The 21,776-nt window shown below is 31.7% G+C and overlaps 1 pseudogene; it reads left to right on the top strand.

The window, feature by feature from the left end:
* Positions 1-6,275: 6,275 nt before the first annotated feature.
* Positions 6,276-19,788, top strand: LOC120145699 (annotated as a pseudogene).
* The last annotated feature ends 1,988 nt before the right edge of the window (positions 19,789-21,776 follow it).

Raw genomic sequence — 21,776 nt, 5'->3', positions numbered from 1 at the left:
AGTCGAATTCTCGAAAGCGAACGTTGAAACAAACATTGAGATATATGTTTTGGATTACCAGCAACAAGTACTTCGAGGACGATGAGAGAGAGAGAGAGATGGTAAGATTTTGGGTTTAAATGGCTGGAAAACGTAGGGTTATATATAGAGTTATTGTATAAAGAAATGGATGAATTATCCATTCAAAAGGCAGACTTTTAATACAGATTAGCAGACAAACAAGAAGATTTTACTATTTTATATTTTAATTTAAATGTATTTGATGTTTAGTTGTATTTGATGTTTTCATATTTCTTTTTGATGAAAGGTATGAATTGTAATTAAAATTAATATGAATTTAAAAAATAATAAAATCAGAAAGTTTTGAAGTGATTTGAAGTATGATATAACAATAAAAGTTGAAGGAATAGTTTAATTTTGATTTTAAAATTAATAAAAATTTAAAATATAATTAATAATAAAATTTAAAAGAATTAAAATTTAGTTTTAAAATTAATGGAGATTAAAGTATAATATTTTTTTGTATAACCACCGATATACAATCTATTGATTGATTAATCTGGATCGGGTGCTGCAGAGTCAAAAGTGACTCTCCCAACCCAGTTTATTTCATTCACAATTGTCAGAATTCAAACCCCTAATATTGCTTAAGGGATCTAGTGTCTCATCCTACTAGACCAACTGGTTGTTGGTTGACTTAAAGTATAATTTATGACATGAACATCACAATTTGTTTGAATAAATTATGATATTATAAGAGTATTTGTTAATGAAGACATAAATGTATAATTTATGGTATGATCTTCTCAATTTTTTAAATAGGTTATAGTGATTACAGTGTAGTATTTTTTTTAAAGAGGGTACTTTGTATTATATAAAAACAAAGTACACCACCTCAAGGACCTCATTAAAAAACCTCCCTAATCCTAAATGGAGGAAAAAAAGTGTACCTTGAGATGGTAAGAATTAAAGCACATAAAACTATTACAACATTCAGGCCGTACCTCCACCCTACCACAAGCCCCAATCCAACACAAAATACAACCACCACTGACAATCTGACAATAAGAATAAAGAACACACTGAGAAACATACACAGACAATGATTCCCGAGGAATGAAACTACACAACAAATTGAAACTGCATAATCACCCATAACTTGACCAAGGGCAACACACTAAGAAAAATAAACTCACTAGCTGACCCTAATCCAATAAAATAGCCTTGGAGCTCGAATAGGACTTGCATACACCCGACAAACTCCTTAAATCCTACAAAAAGAACAGCACGCGGGAATGGGAACCTGCATGTCTGAGCACCATCTCTGACAACCTCCTAATACCCAAGACAATGCATACCTGAGAACTCAATCACTTGATTATTGAAACACCGCCTGTCAAAGCTGAGGAAACGATCCCCACTGTCTCCCAGCTGATCCAAATCTCGAGCAGGACATAAACAGATAACCAAAGAACCAAAAATGTTGACTCCTTCCCAGCTGATCAAATACAACTCTTGCAAAACGTAAAACAATAAAATCACATCACACCCAATCCATTATGGAAACAACAGTACAAACTCTGCATCCCCTTTACAATACCCATCCACAAGAGCAAGAAGCATATATCACCCAGCTCCCCAAACTACGGAGGATCACACATAAATCAAATCGAAGAGACAACAAAGCATTACACAAACACAAGATCGGACAAATGACAACATTTAAAAGCAACACCAATGAGCAAGAAAATAGCCAAACTCAACCAAAAATGATGATGCTAAAACCTTGAGAACACCACTATCAGAATCAACATCATTAACGAAATCAAACCTCGAAACTACTCGACTCCTTATCTTTGGAAAGTATACACACATAATCTCACATAGCGACCCACAATCTGCCATAACATTTCCAATGAAAAAGAATGGTAAGATATCCAAAAAACGAAAAGCAGTTCCAAAGGAAGCCCTGAAACACTGACCCTCATACTGTATTTTCAAACAAGCAAAAGACTAGTTCACTAAGGCTTTAAAACAAACATCTAGCGAGCAGAACAAACTATCTCAATCTGACTCCAAAGGCTGACTTGAAACCACACACTATCTAAAAAAAACTATGAAACTAATATCGAGAGTAAACCCAAACTCAAGCACGGAACAACAAACGATTAGAAGCAGGAATGGAATCACAACTGGTAGAGAAAGAAACGATCTCACCAAAACTAGAAGAGAACACCCAATCAATCAAGAAGCAGAAATGGGGATGAAAGCCAATGAACCCTAAATCCAAAAACACCAGAGCAGGCCGACCAATCCCTTGTTCAAAGAACATGAAAAAGGATTCAACGTCATAGCATTGGACTTTTGAGAACTTGAGAGAAGCGGTCGAAGGAAAGCAAAAACAGTAGGGACGATGGTGGAGATGGCTACCGCTTCGTGAAAGGGGTGGCCACCGCCTCGTCGGAGAAAAACTTAGCGCATTCTCTCTCGTGAAAGTTTTTTGATTACAGTGTAGTATTTGTTTAGAGTTTATTTTTAATTATTAACAATATACATATACTTTGTAGATACAAATATCTAAATTCAAATCTTTTAACTAAAATAATCACTACAGCAAAAGTGTTCTGTAGCGGTATTTTTAGCGGCGTTTTTAGGGTAAACGCCACAAAATTTAAGCATGTAGCGGCGTTTACAATCGAAACGCCAAAAATACTACTTTAACGGCATTTTTTCAACAAACGCCGCAATAGAGTGGTAATTTAGCGGCGTTTATAGCTCAAACGCCGGAATATAGTTGTTTATAGTGGCATTTTTTCAACAAATGCCGCAATAGAGTAGTAATTTAGCGGCATTTTTATACAAACGCCATAATAGGGTTGCTTACAGTGGTATTTATCCAATAAACGACGCTATATAGAAGTAATTTAGCGGCGTTTATCAAACAAACGCCGCAATTAGTAACAAAAATATGGTTTTTAGCAGCGTTGTTTAGTGGCGTTTATGTAAAAAAACGCCGTGATAGCCAGATATATAGTGGCAATTTTGTAAAAACACCGCTAAAATTTCGTACTGTGCTGTCGTTTTATTAAAAACGTCGCTATAAACGCATACATTACTGTTGTTTTTGGAAAAACGCCACTATAGAGTTTACAATAATGGCGTTTGTTATAAAAACGCCACAAAATCACGTACATTAGTGGCGTTTTTTCATGCAAACGCGCGAAATGATAATTATATTTCCCCACTTTCTCCTTGTCGATCCCTAATTCTTTTGAACTTCTTTTTCCTTATCTTCCCTCTTCTTCCTCGAAAAACCCCAATGCATGGATATTTGATGATTATGTTATGTTAGACGACATTACGTACAATGCTTGGTGGTGATATTCCTTCACTTCACCCTTCAGCCCCTATTTGGTCATCTAATTCCCTCACTTGCTGTAATCTTCTCAGGTTCCTCTCTTCTCATTTTCTTTCTTTTTAATTGAATCCTTTTAAATTTTCAAATTTCCAGGTATCATATTAGTTGTACATTTCACGCAATTTCAAATAGGTTTTAGACTTTGGGTTCTCTAAAAAATGAAAGTTTTATGCTTTATTTTAGTGAATTAGGTTTACAAAGTAATTGCTTTCGTATTGGGGGTATTTTACGAGATCATACGGGGGCTTCATCTTGCAAATGCATCTCCTTCCTTCGAATTTGAACTTCAAATGAAATTGTGCCTTCACCTATCACTACTGTATGCAAGGACTGATACATGCAGATTAAGATGGGTATTAGAAGGGTCTTCAGCATTTATGGCTTCCAGGTACTTCAAACCATAGCTGCAGATTAAGAAGACGCTTTCCAGGTATGGACTGATACCTCGAATTATTGAACCAAACACAGAGTTTGAATTTGGGCACTTGAACCAAAAACAATATGGTGAGTTTGTTCTGTTAAGTTTTTACTCTCTTTGTCGTTGTTAGTAAATTATAAGAGAAGAAAACCTTGCTCTGGATTATGTTCTCGCTTCAAATCATCTGTTTCTTATGAATTTTGTTGGCTTTTCCCTTTTCTTTTCAATAATGATTGTCTTGCTGTCTCCAATAATGATTATCATCACTGCCTGTATGCTAATAGCTTTTGTTTATGGCAGAATTGTGTTTATATATTCAGTCATTGCTATAATTGTCTAATGCTATCTTTGTTGTAGTTTGTGTTAATCTCATCCATACAATTTATTTCGATGAAAATATGTTTGCAAAGAAATAATTCCCCTAGTAGAAGAAGAGTGTTTGGTTGTTTGCAAAGTTTAAGATCAGCCAAGGAAGAGATAAAAATGAACAATATGAACACTATATATAATAATGCTTGTGAACAATGAAAGCTCGAATAATATAAGACTTGCTTGCTTTTTCTTTGGTTTTCTTAAATTCTCTTTTTGTAATTTTTATATCTTGGTGTTAGTGATAAGATTTTCTAACCTTTTCATGTTATGTTTGTATCAAGTATTGATGTTAGTGAACATGATATACGGTTTGTCGAGGACAATTGGGAGAGCCCGATTATATGATCTATTTTAATGGTGGCTTTTTTTATGTGGATGTATGTTTTCCAATTTGTATAGTTTCATGCTATTGGTGCCTTGAGCGTATACTTATGTTACTTTTCATGGAAAATGAGTAATCTTCACCTTTTTTTCCCTCCCTCTTTTAGCTCGAAGAGTTGTTCTGAAGGTTCATAGTTTGATGCCCATTGATTCTCCCAAGAGACCCAGACTTGGATTATCCTCTTTAATTTATTATTCCCATTGAGTTATCAATATATGCATCCTAATGGCTGGAAATGCTTTTGCTTTACCATTTATGTCAATGTGAATAATTATTCTATTGAATCGTGTACTTTCAGGAAGGAAATGAGTGCTTATTATTTAGAACATGCCAGTGTTGGCCATATTCAAAAGCATTTTGATTTTTTTGAGGAAGAAGCTCGTTCATTACTTGCTTTAGGATTGTCAATTCCTGCGTATGTTTACAAATGTTCCAATGATTCGTATTCCTAATTTTCTCCTTATTTACTTTCTCTTTATGTTAACATTTTATCAATAACATGCTAGGTATGATCAGCTACTGAAGACATCTCATTTTTTTAATATCTTGGACTCTAGAGGTTGTGTTGGGGTAACAGAGCGTGCTCGTTATTTTGGTCGGATGCACAGACTGGTCACACCTCCTTATTCCATGTTCTTACAAAGTTGGAAATTTAGAATTTAGAGGCCTCCAATGTGGAAATACCTCAAGTGTATCACGGGGATGTATTTCTCATAATTGTAAAATGTTTAGTGTGATGCATTTCTCAATGTCAATAGATTAATTTTTATTGTTGTCCTTTTCTTTATTAATTTAGTGCAAGTTCTTGTACGAGCATGTACACCACATGAGAGCTTCAATTTTTTTATATGTGACATAACCCAAGCCTTCTTTTGTTATTTCAGATATCTGTTGAAAATCTTTGTCTTAAGCAAGCAGAGAATGAACTTAAGGTTCGGGTACCTCCTGTATCAAAAGCCTTTGACCTACAGGGAAATCCTACAAAGGTTTTGGTTGCCTCTTATCATGCTTTGCTAAATGTTTTTCAGCTTAACCGAAGGAAGTCTGATATTTTGTTCAGTGGTTTTGTTTTGTTGGGTTGTATAATTCAGTAGTAGAAGGATTCTGACAGTTCCATTGGAGTTCTGCATTTTTTTCTTTTTGTTTTAACCCATATGAAATTTGTTATTTACTGCAGGCTGCTGAGGGTTTTTGCCGTAGATATGTTGTTCCACTGGACTCTATGTTCAGAAAGGCAGATGGTGAGTCAGTTTGATTCCTGCATAATATTGGATTCTCAGTATTCTGTGCTTCATCTATTTTTAGGCGAATTTATATTATATAACCCATTAAAATCATGATAAAAACACCAAATAAGGGAAAACAATAGGTATTGCATATTTCTTTACCAACATTCATTACGATCTCCTAAGATCCATGTCATGTTGTAAAAGGAGTGATGTTTTATTGTTTGGTCAAACTCAATGAAATATCTTACAGTTTCATTCGTATAAGTTCCACAAGTTCAGAGCAATTGATTTGTACCTACTTGGTATAAATGATTGTCTTGAAGTTACTTTATTAATGGCGAATTATTTACCATTCGGTTACGTTGTGCACTTTACGTTGTGCACTTTACAGTAGTTAGATCATATTATTGCATTCACTATATCTTACTGGGCCTAAAATTTAAGTTATTTGATAAAATGTATTATTTGTTGAGGGAAGTCCAAGTCAGATTTGTTCGATATGGGGTTGAGGATGATGAATGGGTTAATGTAAAGAATGCAGTACGAGAGCAATCTATCCCATTTGAGCATTCTGAATGTAATAAGGTGTCCATTGGAAATCTCGTGTTGTGCTTGCAGGTGATTAATAGATGCACTCATTGTTCTTAAATCTCTCAATAATTTTCCATCTCTGTGTTAATTTGTGTTTCTTTATGGAATTTAAGAGAGGAGAGCCCAATCAGATTACTTTGATGCTCACGTCGTAAAGATTGATTGGAAAATGCAAGACATACGAGGGTGTAGGTGTCTCTATTTTTTTACTTCCTTTCCCACGAAGGAGCAATGAAGACTAAATTCTAGTGAACAATACTTTTTTAATTGAAAGTGAAAGAACCTAGACTAAATTCTAGAGAACAATGTCAAACTACATTACATTTAATTTTAATGATTATAAATTTTAATTTATTTTGTTGTTAAGTATTTTTCTGCATAACTTGTGTTTTAATTAAAATGTATGGTTGTTGCTAATTAGATAAAGCTACATGATATTAAATTTAGGTGATATAGAGCAGAAATGAAATATGCAAAATCAATTATTCGGTAATTAGCGGCGTTTGTATCCAAAAACGCCGCTATAAATCTGATATTTGCGGTGTTTGTTTCAAAATGTTGTTATAGATATCGACCTTTTGCGATGTTTGTTCCAAAAACGCCGCTATAGATCTGACATTTTGCGGCGTTTGTATCCAAAAACGCCGCTATATATATGACCTTTTGCGGTATTTGTTACAAAGATGCCGCAATAGATATCGACCTTTTCGGCGTTTGTTCCAAAAGCGCCGCTATTGATATTGACATTTTGCGGCGTTTGTTCCAAAAACGCCGCAATAGATCTTGACATATTGTGGCATTTTTTGTTCGCAAACGCCGCTAACTTTAGCGACGCTGGTATTAGCGGCGCTTCTTGCTACGTGTTTCATATCGCCGCAAGCGTTTTAGCGGCGCTTAAAAACGCCGCTATAGGACTAAAAAAACGCCGCAAAAAAACAAATTTGCTTAAAATTATTCAATGATTTCACAATACTTAATTTAAGTATATATATTTTAAAACATACAATAAATCCATAAATTACATACTGTTTGAATATAAATTACATACTGTTTAATTATTGAAATTTATATTTTTAATATTAATTTTTTAACTTTTAATTGAATAATTTGTTCAATTAAACACATAGTTATAATAAACCACCCAATGGAATAACTTTTTTTGAACAAGCTATTTTTTTTGTTATTAAAAACAAAATGAAATCATAAAACAATACTTATTTCTTCCAATAATCTTGTAATTTTAAAAAGTTAAATAATATCTTAAATGGATTACTGTTAAAGTTAAAAGATATTTCTTGAATATAGATACAATCATTGACGTTGGTGGGGTTCTATATATGTAGTCTTTTACTGTAATTTTTAAAAATATAATAATATTAAGGTTAAATTATGATCAAGATCCATGTACTCTAATTCTCTAAACATATTTTAACTTAGGGTAAACTATGCATTAAGTACCTAAACTATCAATTTTGCTCTGTTTCAGTATCTAAACTTTTAATTTTTTTCAAAATCATACCTAATGTTTAGTTTTTGTTTCATTTTAATACCCACCATTAAAAACCTAATATGTTTTAATAGATAGACTATCAATTTTGGTCCGTTTAGTACCTAAACTTTCAAAAAAAATTCAAAAGTTAACATTAAATTTTGACCGGGTACTAAAATGAAACAAAAACAAAACTTTAGGTATGATTTTAAAAATAATTAAAAGTTTAGATATTAAAACAGAGTAAAATTGATAGTTTAGATCATAAAATCGTAATTTACCCTTTAACTTAATACTAATTGCAATATAAAATTGATAAAATTTCGGGAGAAGGGCCGCCAAGGCGCCATCCCTCCTCTATTGGATTGTCGTTTCTTTAATTTTCTGTTTGGCGTTTCGTTCTGATGCTTTTCTTTTCAGTTTGATGCCCTCCACCTGTATCCTATTGCAGTCCACGTCATCCACCATGTATACATGCATCGCACGTTAATATAAATAGGATAAATTACGTGTTTAGTATCTAAAATATCAGTTTTTATCTATTTTAATACCTAAACTTTCAATTTTTTTAAAACCATACCTAAAGTTTATTTTTTTGTTTCGTTTCAGTACATTGTTCAAAATTAATCGTTAAGTTTTGAAAAGATTGAAAGTTTAGATACTAAAACATACTAAAAATGATACTTCAGATATTAAATGTGCTAAGTTAACGGCGGGGATACTAAACTGAAATGAAAACTAAACGTTTGGTATGGTTTTAAAAACAATTGAAGTTTAGATATTAAAACGGATCAAAACTAAAAGTTTAGATACTAAATGCGTACTTTACCATTATAAATATGATGTTTGAAATTTTAACCTAATTTTTGGAGAGGCCATATATTATAGTGAAACACACAGTCGTGCAAATCCTTGAAAGGATTTAGAATCGAGTTAAATAAAACATGTGATCTGCCGACACAACAATTAATTTTGGAGATTAATGTGAGATATTGTACATGGAAACAAATGTTTAATTAAAAACATTATTCTAGAAATCTTGGATATTAAATTTTATCAATTCATAATGTGAACGAGTAAAAAAATATTTTCTTTATAAAAAATAGTTAACAAATAATTATAAGAAACTTGTAAATGAATGCATTGATCTTCCATCATAATGTTATTCTTTTAGAGGATTTAAATTTGAATAATTATATTTGTATAGTGTGTACGTATTATCAATATATTAAACAATTATAAACAAATATCATCTTGTAATCACAGCTTATTATTTAATAAAACCTTCAACTCCTTGCCATTGCATAAATTTCAAAAAGTACGTGGATAAAATTTCCCTCAATAGAACACTTGAGCACGTTAAATATATTATTTGCCTCTACAAAGAAAAGTCGTATCTTATAATTATTGTCCAAAAAAACTTATCGTAGCTTGTCTTTACTTGTTTATGCAGCAAGATGTGAAATTTTAAAGTAAATATAAATATAAAGTTTACCATTATAAATATAATAAAATCTTTATTTTTAATTTAAAGCTTCATTTATAAGAAAACTAATATTATAACTACTAAAATTTTAAAGTAATGCTACTCTAAATCGTTTTTAATCCGAACCCAATACATCTATAGTTTTCCTTTTTTTTTTATATATTTTTCCCTATATAATGGAGTGTGTTTGTGTCGTTCTCTTCTTTTTGATTTTGTTTACAATTCTTTTCTATATTTTAGCTTATCACTTTAGTAATGCAGTCAGTTCATCACCTAATCCATTATCAATTCTATACCCCATAATTAAAAGCTACCCCCAAAGATGGCTCAGTTTTAGATATGAATATCATGTTAGACGGCCGGTACACACATGGTGTAATGAAAAAAAATATTAATGGTAATTCCTCGTACTATAAAAAAATTATCACATAAATATGTCATTTCAATCATCTCATGATTGATGTTTAGATATGCTTTAACAAATTAAACATTTATTCATGATTTAGTATAATTTGATTAAATGATTTATGTTTATAGATTTTGATTGGAGAATAAATTCACTTCAACTGTATATTTTTTTTAACTAATCCAATCTAGCTAAGCACACAAAAGATAATTGCAATCACAAAGATTATATAACTTGAAGTATGTCTATGAAGAGTTGATACTTATTTCCGCAGGCCTTCAGATAATCCTCGATGATCCGATCATAATTTCTTGATCAAAGTCAATATATAATCACAAAAGGATGAGACCACAAATTGCAATGTTAATTTATTAGAGAATTAATGAGATAGATTCATAAATTATAAGGGTGTTCAACGTTAATTTCTCAAAACAAAAGGATGTATTTAGAAAAAATCGAGTAAACTATGTCATTTTCAAAATGAGTCAACTGAGATTTTAAACAAAGTGTACTCAGTTTAAATAAATTTACATCCATGAAAAGGTCGTATTTTAAAACATTTTTCAAACTCATCAATTATAAAATCAAGACAACATATTATCGACTAGATACTAAATTTGGGCGTTGGAAGGTGCTAACTTTTATTCACACATAATCGATTCTCGAACCTGTTTTTTAATCTTTAATCAAACGCATATTTTAAAATCATCTTTAAAAAGAAGATTTTAAAATTTTCTTTTAAAAAGTCATTTTATAGGTATTCTTCATACCTAACCCCGAATGATTGATGACGACTCTAATCTTTATTTTCAAAATTTGAGTTTCCAAATAAATCCGAACATTCGCACAACTTTTTAAAATTAAATATCGTCAAAGCTTGAGGACAATTTCGACATATAGTAAACATAACAAAATATTATAACATAGCAATATTATATAAAAAATTTTATACATTTCATAATGATATAGATATATATATAGATATAGATATAGATATAGATTTTTGATTTTATTTTTGATTTTTGATTTTTGATTTTAAAAAGAATATTAATGATAAGTTTATTATTATGATTTATGAGGTCAGCAATGAACGAATTGAAAAATTTAGAATCCAACAATTATCAGTGACAGATGTAACGCCACGAATCATGGTGTAATAGTTCATGGTTAACCCGAGAGCGTTTTAGATAAACCCATTAGCCTTGTAGGGAAGCTTGGTTCAAATGAGCATTGGTTTGGGCTTGGGCCCAATGGATGATAAAAAGGATATTTTTATGTTGTGATCAAAGTTAAGAGGACAAAAGGAGCAATTATATCATTTTTAGTTTAAAGGATGAATATCCACTAATAGTAGATGATCTCACGTATGGAAACCCCTTCATATCCCATTTTTACCATTCTTTTGTCTCTTTCTTCTTCTCTCATTTCAAACTCCTTTGCCTCCCTTAGTATCTTAAGAAAATGTGTAAACTTTATAGTATCTCAAACCTTAATCAACAACTTCAAGGTAAGAACTTTAATCTTTACATTCCAAGCTTTCATTCAAGCTTTCAATGGGAAGTTTTGGTCATGGTAACCAAATATGGGTTTTAGTGGGGGTTTAGGAACCCAAGTGTAACTAGCTCATTTTTTTAGAGATTTAAGCCTCTAGAAATGTTTTAAACCTCTTTCTAAACTCTCAAACCCATTAATAATTCATGTGGTTCATCTTTGTCTAGTAAGAGAAGTGGAAGAAAACTCCAAGAGCAAAGGGAAGGAAAAGTTTACCCTTGGTTGAGCTTTGAGTAATTGTAAAAACTTAGTAGTTCAGATAACACACTCATAACTCAACTCTACCACTTATAGATCACTATGTGTGCTTGTTTGGTTTTGCATAAGTTATGAAGTATATAAGCACATTCATGGTAGATTTCAGTATTTGGTGTTTTTCAGCATGTTTATAGACCTATTATAACCCCCTCTTAGTGTACATAAAACTTTAATAACGTTTGGGAGCCTCAGTCGGGCTTTTGGGTGAGATGTGTAGTCATTTTCGTGCTCAAACATGGTATTTCTAAGTTTGAGTATCGATACTGGAAGAACAGTACCGATAATGTTTGTTAGATTGTTTAAAATAAGGAAATTTGGGCTAGAAGTATCGATAATCGTTTATTGGATATCAATACTCGTATGAGGGATATTGATATCGGGTTCACTTAGTAGATTGCAGTAGCCAATTTTGGTATAGGTACTCATGAGAGTATCGATACATAGGGTTGAGTATCAGTAATTGGGATAGTATCGATACCCTAGTACTGAAGTATCGATACTCGATCTAAGAGTATAGATACTACCTTTCCTTCTCAGCGTATTATAGTCATTTCATTATCGATACCAATGGATGGGTATCGATACTCAGGGGTCAGTACCGATATCAAAGAGCCCAATAACACTTGAATGCCATGAAATAAAACTACAAGTGAGAACAATAATAAATGCAGCTAGGGGTGTTCAAAATTCGATTTTAACCGAATTAACCGACCGAACCGAATTAGTTCGGTTAATTCGGTCGGCCACCGAATTAATTCGGTTGGGGAACGGTTAAGGATTTTTTTGGAATTCGGTTAACGGTTAATTTGATTCGAAATCGGTTAATTAACCGAATTAACCGAATTAACCTTTAAATATAATTATATTAAGAGGCCCAATCCATTTAAAATCCATTTAAAACCCAAATCAATATTAATTAATTAAAATAATATCAAAACTAAATGCAAAATGTTTGAATCAAATTAATTAGATATTATTTATAATTAGATATTATTTAAATTAATTGTAAATGGTTTTTTTAATTAAAAAAATATTAAATTCTAAAATTTTAAAAAAATTTGATTAATTCGAAAATTAACCGAATTAACCGAAATTTATTCGGTTCGGTTAATATTTTCGAAAAAAAGTTCGGTTCGGTTAACGGTTAAAGAAAAAAAAAGTTCGGTTAATTCGAAAATGGTAGTTCGGTCGGTTCGGCCACCGAATTAACCGAATGAACACCCCTAAATGCAGCTAAAAACAATAACAATTAGGTTAACATAAAACTAGCTTTGTTTGATGCTCGGGAAATAGCCAAGACACCCGAGTTACTTTAGTAGATTTCAATTGTTTCAGTTCAGAAGAGTCCAAATATATCCTAGTCAGTAATAAGGCACATCAATAGCCAACTGGGTACAGATGCCCCAAGACTCGACGGACTAAGTTGGTCGGGTGTAAGTTTCTGATGCAGTTCCCGATCTCAACCCAGATACCCAAGGGTATTTAGGTGGGCTAGAGGGGTGTGCGCTCCGAGATGTAGAACCCTTCTCCATAACATGATGCCTACCTCAACATTTCATATCAGCATCTTTATTTTTCATACCTATGCAACTAGCGTGCTCATTTAGTGAATGCATGTAGTACAATACAATTGTTAGTGTGACACTAAGCTTGTAAACTCAGCGTTCGGAATGTGTTTCCGTGTGCATGTTCTTAGGTGATCAGTTGAGGAGCATTATTATCGCCATCAGCTTCCAGACTAGCCGAGGCATCAGAGTACGTCTTGAGTTATTCTTAGAGGGCATGTGCTATTTGTAGACCCTTATATTTCAGTCGTAACTCTATTTTGTTTTAAACTCAGTATTGTTATTTTGGGATGTATTAGGAGCTACCTTGTATTTGTAAACCTTGATTTTTATGTTGTTATTTTATATCATAATGGATGGTTTTTATACGATAGTTTTATAGTTTCTTGATTTTAAAAGAAAATTTATTGGTTAGCCACTTCGGTGGTCCTGTGTGACGCTTTAATCCTTCGGTCTTCAGGTCGGACTAGATTAGGGTGTTACAACGTTGGCCGATGTGATTGTGATTGCCGACAATATGCGAGACTTTAGTCTAATTTAAGGGTTAAAATGATATTTCTTCTAAAATTTAGGAGTCAAAATGATATTTTATCTAAAATTCAAAATAAAAATTAACTACTATTACTAACATCTCGTATCATTAAATTAGTAGGAGTTAAATGAATGAGGAATCAAAATATAACAAACTATCGAGTTAACATGCCTTCATAATTTGGTAAAATCTCCAGAACATTTCAAATGCATATGCTTTTCAAGGATATCTGTCTTTGATTTATGTATGCATATTGATTGCTACTACATACGTAACACATTCTATTGCACAATAAACATCGGTGATACAATAGATTAAAAATTGCGAAAATAATACAGACAGAGATAAATGAGGATATTTCAAAATCGCAAAATTATGATATCTCAATCTATGTTTAATTGATTGGACTCACGTGGCGAAATTTTAATTCAAAGTTTTTGAATGACAACAATCACCATCAAACTAAAGCAATTATGAAATGTTAATTTTTAGGGTAAAGTATATAAATAGTCCCCTAACTATATGATATTGTTTTATTAAGTTTTTCGATTATTAAAAGTTACAAAATAGCCCTCTGACTATAGGGAGTTACTTTATTGGGTCCATTGGCTATTAAAAGTTACAAAATAGTCACCCGACTATTCATTATATTCCAAAATCATCTTTTTTCATTAATTTTTTTAAAGGAGCGTTTTGTATGATTTTATTGATTCGAAGCATATAAAACTATTTTCGTTAAAAATTTGACGGTAGTATGAGCTATACATTAACTTGTTGACTGAGGTTTGATAAAATTTGATCTCATAATCTCAAACGACTATCATATCTCACTCACCATGTTAATGCCCAACTCAGATGATCGTTAACGTTTTAATGAAAATGACGAATTTAGAATATAATGAATAGTTGAGTGATTATTTTGTAACTATTAATAGTTGAGGGACTCAACAAAGCAACTTCATATAATCAAGAGATAATTTTATAACTTTTAACGGTCAATGGATCTAATAAAATAATATTCTATAATCAAAACCCATTTATGTACTTTACCCTAATTTGTATAGTACTATAACTATTCAATGCAATTTGATTTCATTACATATAAAAATAAAATGAAAACCCATTAAGTGACTTTAGAGGCAAAAGAGAATATTAATGTTCATAGAGATTTTGAATTTGAGTTGTGGAGTTTATAGAATATGTGTACATTGTAAATAGATTAATTTTTTTAAACAAATATTATTTATAATCACTCTTGTAATCACCATTTTTTGTGATATATATATATATATATATATATATATATATTATTACAAACAAACCAGTAAGCCCAAAATACAAATAAGAACTGGCCTAATTGCCAAGCCTACCCCAAGCCCAATACAAACCCTAAAACAAACTGGCCCAAACATAAAAACCCTAGCTACCCCAGCTATCAGTGTTGCCTCTCCTCTGTCGCCACTGCTATTACTGTCATCGGTCACATCATCGGTAACCAAACACCCTTGTTCCAAGAAACCAACCAAAAATCAAATCAAAACATAAAAATAAAAAAAATCAAAATCAAATCTAACAAATTCAACCTACCAAACCAAACTACCAACCGAACCCTCGTGCAATCCTCACTCACTCTGCCAGCAACCCTATCAATCCCATTAGACCAAGTCACCACTTTATATAACAAGGGGAACATTTGAAAAAAAAAGGAAGATGGGGTAAAAAAGCAGAAAAACGAGGAGAGGGGAAGTTACCATTCAACCGAACCTTCCACCGACGTTAAGGACCTCTGTTGGCTAATCAGAACGGTGAGGAGGTTCATCGTGCCCCGGGGAGTGACATACTCCAACCTAGGCCAGATCTAACGATAGAGAAGACAGATCGACGAGGTTGAAGCTGAAAAGTTTATGGCTTATTTAACGGTGTTGGAAGACGTTTCATGCTAAACAGAGCCTGGATCCGTGACCATGACGTCGAGGAGAGCCAGCCCAAAATTTTTGGGCCCAAACGACCACTGGAGACGGTGGTGACGCAACAGCCGACGGTGGTCGAGACAGCCGATAGACGGCCACGATTTAGAGAGAAGATAGAGTTTTTCTCTCTAAAAAGGGAAAAAATAATGAAAAATGGCATTTATACCCGCTTTAAAACGACATCGTTTTTCCCTATAGGAACCGTGCGTTTTGGGTAACTACTCTTTAAGTCATTTTTAGTTTGTAATTTAATATTTTGGTCTTGAAACATATAGGTTAATTATGTTTTTTAGTCATTTGATGTTGCCATGCTTACATTTCCATCACTGCTCCAATTAATTTGGTTTGTTAGGGGTTATTTATGTTCCTAGCCTCAAAGTTTTACACATGTCACTTTTTAATCCCCTTTTATAATTTTATCGACTATTCGTATTTAGACCTTGTAACTTTAATTTCTTTCAAATTAACCCTAAACTAAAATGTATAATCACCTATTTGGCCACTGTATTTGTTATTTGTTCGCTTTTTATACTATTATTATTATGTACATATTTATCTCATATCTCTATGTAAATATATAATATATAAAATTATATTTTTGTTAATGATGCCTTTTTATCTACACATGCACTTGTATATCACCAAATTTGGTTTTTATAATGATTGTCATATGTATATATTATTATTAAAAATAACATTTATTTTATTATTTATGTATTTTTAAATATAAATGCTTGTTTAATGCTTTAATATATTTAAAGTTTGTTAATTATTAGAGTAATCTATGGAAGACCTCAAACACCTGGAGTGCACTTCCGAGGGCTATTCAAATAAAATGTTTTTAATGTTATTATTTATATATTTCTATTCATTTTAATATTTTTAATAATTGGTAGATATATTATATGTGTTATTTTTACATAATTATCTTATCAAGTGTAAATGTTTCCTTTTCACTTATTTTAGGTTTCTATTTATTTTTTATTGTTTAATCATTTGTTCATCCTTATTTAGTTTTATTATTTTATTTTGTTAATGCTTTATTTCACTTGTTTTCTAATATGCTGGACCTATAATGATTAAAGGATTAACAAAATGCTTTATTTCACTTGATGAAGTATCCTGTTACTTCAAAAACCCTGCTGGTGTAATATGTAACGTTAATTGTAGAAAAGTTATTTGTTCTTTCATATTCTCCATTTGCTGGGAGATAAACAGGGCCTTTTGTTATCCAAGCAGTTTTACTGGCTGTTTTCATATACATTTAAAATGCAGTCAGCAACCCATTTCTAATTTTGAATTGCATGCTTATTCTAATTTACTCGTTCACATGTGCAATTATGACTCCAAACAGGGCCTTTTGTTATCCAAGCAGTTTTACTGGCTGTTTTCATATACATTTAAAATGCAGTCAGCAACCCATTTCTAATTTTGAATTGCATGCTTATTCTAATTTACTCATTCACATGTGCAATTATGACTCCAGTCCGTTTGTGCTCAATTTTAGAAGTGATACTAAAACCTAATGATGTTTGGCTGTGAAACATGAAGATGTTAAAGGCTTAAGAGTGCACTAGCATTCTAAACAACATTGGTATGTTACATTATAGTTTCTTGATTAAAGCATTACACTCTGGTTCAACCTAATATATGTAATATAAGCACGTTTTGCTTCTATCTGGTAGCTATTCTTCTTGTACATTTGAATACTTTCATGGACATCTTGCCTTTGTTGAAGAAATCAAATAATATTTTTCTACTTTTTGATTTTTTTTCCTTCTATAATCATGGTTGTTGGTTTTTCTCTTTGCTTGTCTGTTTCTCCTTTTTTTTCAGTAATTACTGGAACAGCAACATATTGCATTAATATATATTTTATTTTGAAATTTGAAGCTTAGAGAATAACACATTCTAATTTTTGACAGTTGGAGGCTTTTAAGCGACAATTTATGCAATCTCTAACCGATGACCATGCATCAGTAAGATCTCCATATTTAGCCATTCATGTTGTTTATGCCTTTTATGTTTCAATTGTTTTTCTGTTATTCATAATTAAATTTTGGTCGACTTTATCTGCACTTCATTTTCTCTGTTTGGTTCTATTTGTTGAGATGTTTGAGAAGAAGAAGAATATAACAGGCAGCTGAACCGGTTGATTTCTCTTCAGAAATTTAACAATAGCCTATCTCCCCCTCCTTTCACAACTAACTCCTAATTTGTTGGCAATATTCTGATCAATGTTAATATCTCCTGCCGCGTAGATGATGGGATAAATGACTACACATCCCTTCGTTCTTCTAATGGTTCGATGGACATGGGAAGCGCAATTGATGAAGGTAATTGGACAGGTTTATTAATTTTCTGCAGTATGTTTATGCCTACATATGGTCGAGCTTAAAGAACCAGCATCAATGTAGGAAATGGATTAACATCTTGTTATAAAATCGGAAATTGAACAGCATATAAATTCGCATATTTTCTAAAGAACAATGATTAGAGATTTTTTTTTGTAAATCGCCATTGTGCCTTTTCATTTTAGTCCTTTGATGTTTAAAATATTTCTTTGGATTAACTTCTCTTCAGAGAAAACTTGAAAAACCTTTGAGTTTAAATATTTAGGCTTACTTCTAGAATTTCTAAACAAGAAAAAAATCATTTATGAAAAAGTTCTGCGGCTAGAAGTCAATAATGAACTGAAGTTGGGGATGAGGTGTTGCATGAAAAGTTCATTTGCAAATAACAATATTAGTTAGTAACATATGGGGTATATTTTATCAAGTAGTCACCATCAATGTCTCTAGGCCTGTCTCCAAACTTTGGCCTGTGGGAAATTTAAAACCTTTAAATTTAAAGAAATATGAATAAATTTGTATTTTAAAAATACATATATATTTTGACAGAAAATATGTGGATGCTTAAGTTATTTGACAATTTTGTGGATACTTTTGTCCAAATTATATTATGGTATAGATGATACATACATACATACATACATATGTTAAAAGGAGCATGATAATGCTCGTTTTCTTCTCAACCTTTTTATTCTTTTCCCAGAAATGGTAAAAAATGAAAACTTGTTTCAATGTTTTGGTAAATATCGAAATATAAGAAAGCAAGAACTTTTCTTTTCCTACTACTCTAGAGAGCAGGGGTGAGTAATGGTTACTATTCTCTTAATTTTGTATTAAGGATGCTTACTATTCTCTTACCACATCTATGTATCTCCATTTTGAACCTAAAGAACACTTTTCTCTCTTTTTTGGGTGTCTTTCTTCTATCCTCCTGGCATGTTGTCTCAAGATTTGTCAATTTGGTAATGGTGCATTCAGTGTTATCACCTTATGCATTTTAGTGGTAAATAGAACATCTTTGTTGGAACTGTGTTAATTACTTTATCTCCACTGTCAGTGTTATCTTGACATAAAAATATTAAACTTCATTAAAATGCCTTATTGGTAGGAACTCCATATGTCTCGCCACGGCTGACTCCTTAAGCTCCAAAGATTATATCCATAAGTGGTTCCACTAGGGGTTATTCTGCTGCTGGGTCTCCCCAGAGAACTGGTGCAGATTCTCCAACAAAGCCCCAGTATGGTGGGACTTCACCCTCGTGGTACTTGTCAAGCCAGCAGTCATCCGCGGCTAGCACTCCTTCTCGACGGCATTCACTGCCAGGTATCCTGATAGTCCAACTCATTTTGTTTGTCTATGACCAGTTCTGATCCAGTTTTCTTGTATTTTTGAAATAATTTCAGCACGGAGTCCTCGAATCGATGGGAAGGAATTCTTTCGTCAAGCCAGGTAGTACTTTATTCTTTTTTTCAAATTATGGTCCTTGAAAGTTCCTGGCTCCTCACAAGCTGATTAAAATATGTGTAATGAAGGAGTCAGCTTTCGTATGAACAGTTCAGTGCTTTTTGGCAAACATCAAGGAACTGAATGCTCAAAAGCAAACTCGAGAGAGGTAATATTATTCCAGAGAGTTGAGTGTCAAATGTTTTGTGCATGCTAAAAGTGTTCCTCTTCAGGAAGCTCTGAGCAAGGCTGAAGAGATTTTTGGGGCAGACAACAAAGATCTGCTTATATCATTCCAAGGATTGCTAAATCGCAGCATTCGCTAACCAAAAGGAAAATCATGAGAAAAATCATCCCGATTACTTATTGAACTAACTCAATGGGTATTTAAACGAGTAAATTAAGTAACCCAGGAAAAATCCCTAATAATTAATTCCCAAAAAATGGTAAATGATAACGTGCGATAGTCTTAATATACGGCTAAAATAAGCGTTATCGATTTTATTATTATTTAAATAATAAAATTAGTAAAAAATTTAATAGAAATATTATTATTTCTACCGTTTTGTTAGTATTAGGTGTTTTATCGGTTTTGTTAACAAAATCGATAAAACGCTACCGGTTTTGTTATTGTTGCCACTTTACTGAAAATGTTAAAAAAGATTGATATTTTAGATAGAAATAATGATGTTTTAGGTATTTTTTTTACTCATTTTATTATTTAAATAATAACAAAACTTATAATTTTTTTAAAATTGTATACTATACTGTATAACTTCCCAAAAAATGCGTAAGCTAATTGGTGTGGAGTTATCACACATGTGGAGTGTGATATTCATATATTTCATATTTTTATTAACATTTTATATTTTTTATATTTTTATCTTTAAATGTACGGAGTAGAATGAAACTTTCTTTTAAACTCATTATTTTTTTATAATCATAATTCGAAGGCTACAATTATAAAGACATCTTTAGTCGACATAACAAGATATCATATTATAGGGTAAAGTACACAAATGATTCCCAATTATAAAGTATTATTTTATTAATTCTCTCAACTATTAAAAATTATAAAATAGTCCTCTAATTATAGAACGTTGCTTTATTAGGTTCCTTTACTGTTAAAGGTTACAAAATGATCACATGATTATTCATTATGTTCCAAATTCGTAATTTTTCGTTAAAAATCAGCATTTGTCAAAGTTGGACATTAGCACGATGATTAAGATATAATAGTCGTTTGAGATTTCGGGGTCGGATTTTATCATATCACAGTCAATAGTTAACGTTCAACACAGAAAATCGTCAATTTTTTTAACGAAAAACGATGAGTTCATAAGATAATGAATTGTCAAATGATCATTTTGTAACTTTTAATAGTCAAATGACTCAACAAAGTGACACTCTATAATCGGAATATAATTTTATAACTTTTAATAGTCGAGATACTTAATATAAAATAAAACCCTATAATCGATGGACCATTTGTGTACTTTACGCAATATTATAATACAATTATTCTTAACATAGATCCGACCTAAACCAAAATAAGAGAGACGCATCGCACAATTTCTGCACTGCACTGCTAAGAAAATGTAGAACCTCCAAGCTTTGCCCTATAATGGAAAAATAAGATAGGAATAATATATATAATTTTTTTGGCCAAACTTCACCAGCTTTTCTCATCTTGTTGATGCCTAACCTGAAACGTTTCAGAGAAAGATGAACATGATCACAGCTGCCAAAGTTTATTCTCGTGAATTTTAATCTTATATCAAAATTAAAATAATAAATTTATTTGATTAAATAAGTTAAAATTTATATCAAAAGTATATTCATTTATTAATTCACACCAAATAATTTGGGTTGAATATGTTAGGAGTCCTTGTCCTATTTCAAAATTTAAAATTTAGTTCTTATACTTAAATTTTGTGAGATGGAGTTTCTGTATTGTTTTTTATTTGAAAATCTTAGTCTCTTCCCTACTTTTAATTCAATTCAACCAACTTAACTGCTAGCCTGACAGGAAAAACAGAAGGAAAAGTAATTTTTAGCCCCCTATATTTAATTTTTGATCAATTTAACCCTTAATCTTTAAAAAAACAGAAAGGAAAAACAGGGGCTTAATTTTTTTTGTTTGTTCAATCCTTTTTTATTTGAAGTTTATTTTTTTAACAATATGTTCTTTAATCACTGTAAAATGTAGATATAGCTTCAATTTTTAATTTTTACAATAGATTTTAAGTTTTTGTAATTTAGTCCTTAGCTTTATATGATTTTCTTCTCTTTTTCAATTATTCCTCATTTTAAG

This window comes from Hibiscus syriacus, unplaced genomic scaffold (assembly GCF_006381635.1).
Source record: "Hibiscus syriacus cultivar Baekdansim isolate YM2019G1 unplaced genomic scaffold, ASM638163v2 tig00110893_pilon, whole genome shotgun sequence".
NCBI classification, from domain to species: domain Eukaryota; kingdom Viridiplantae; phylum Streptophyta; class Magnoliopsida; order Malvales; family Malvaceae; genus Hibiscus; species Hibiscus syriacus.
This window is presented reverse-complemented; position numbering and strand designations above follow the sequence as displayed.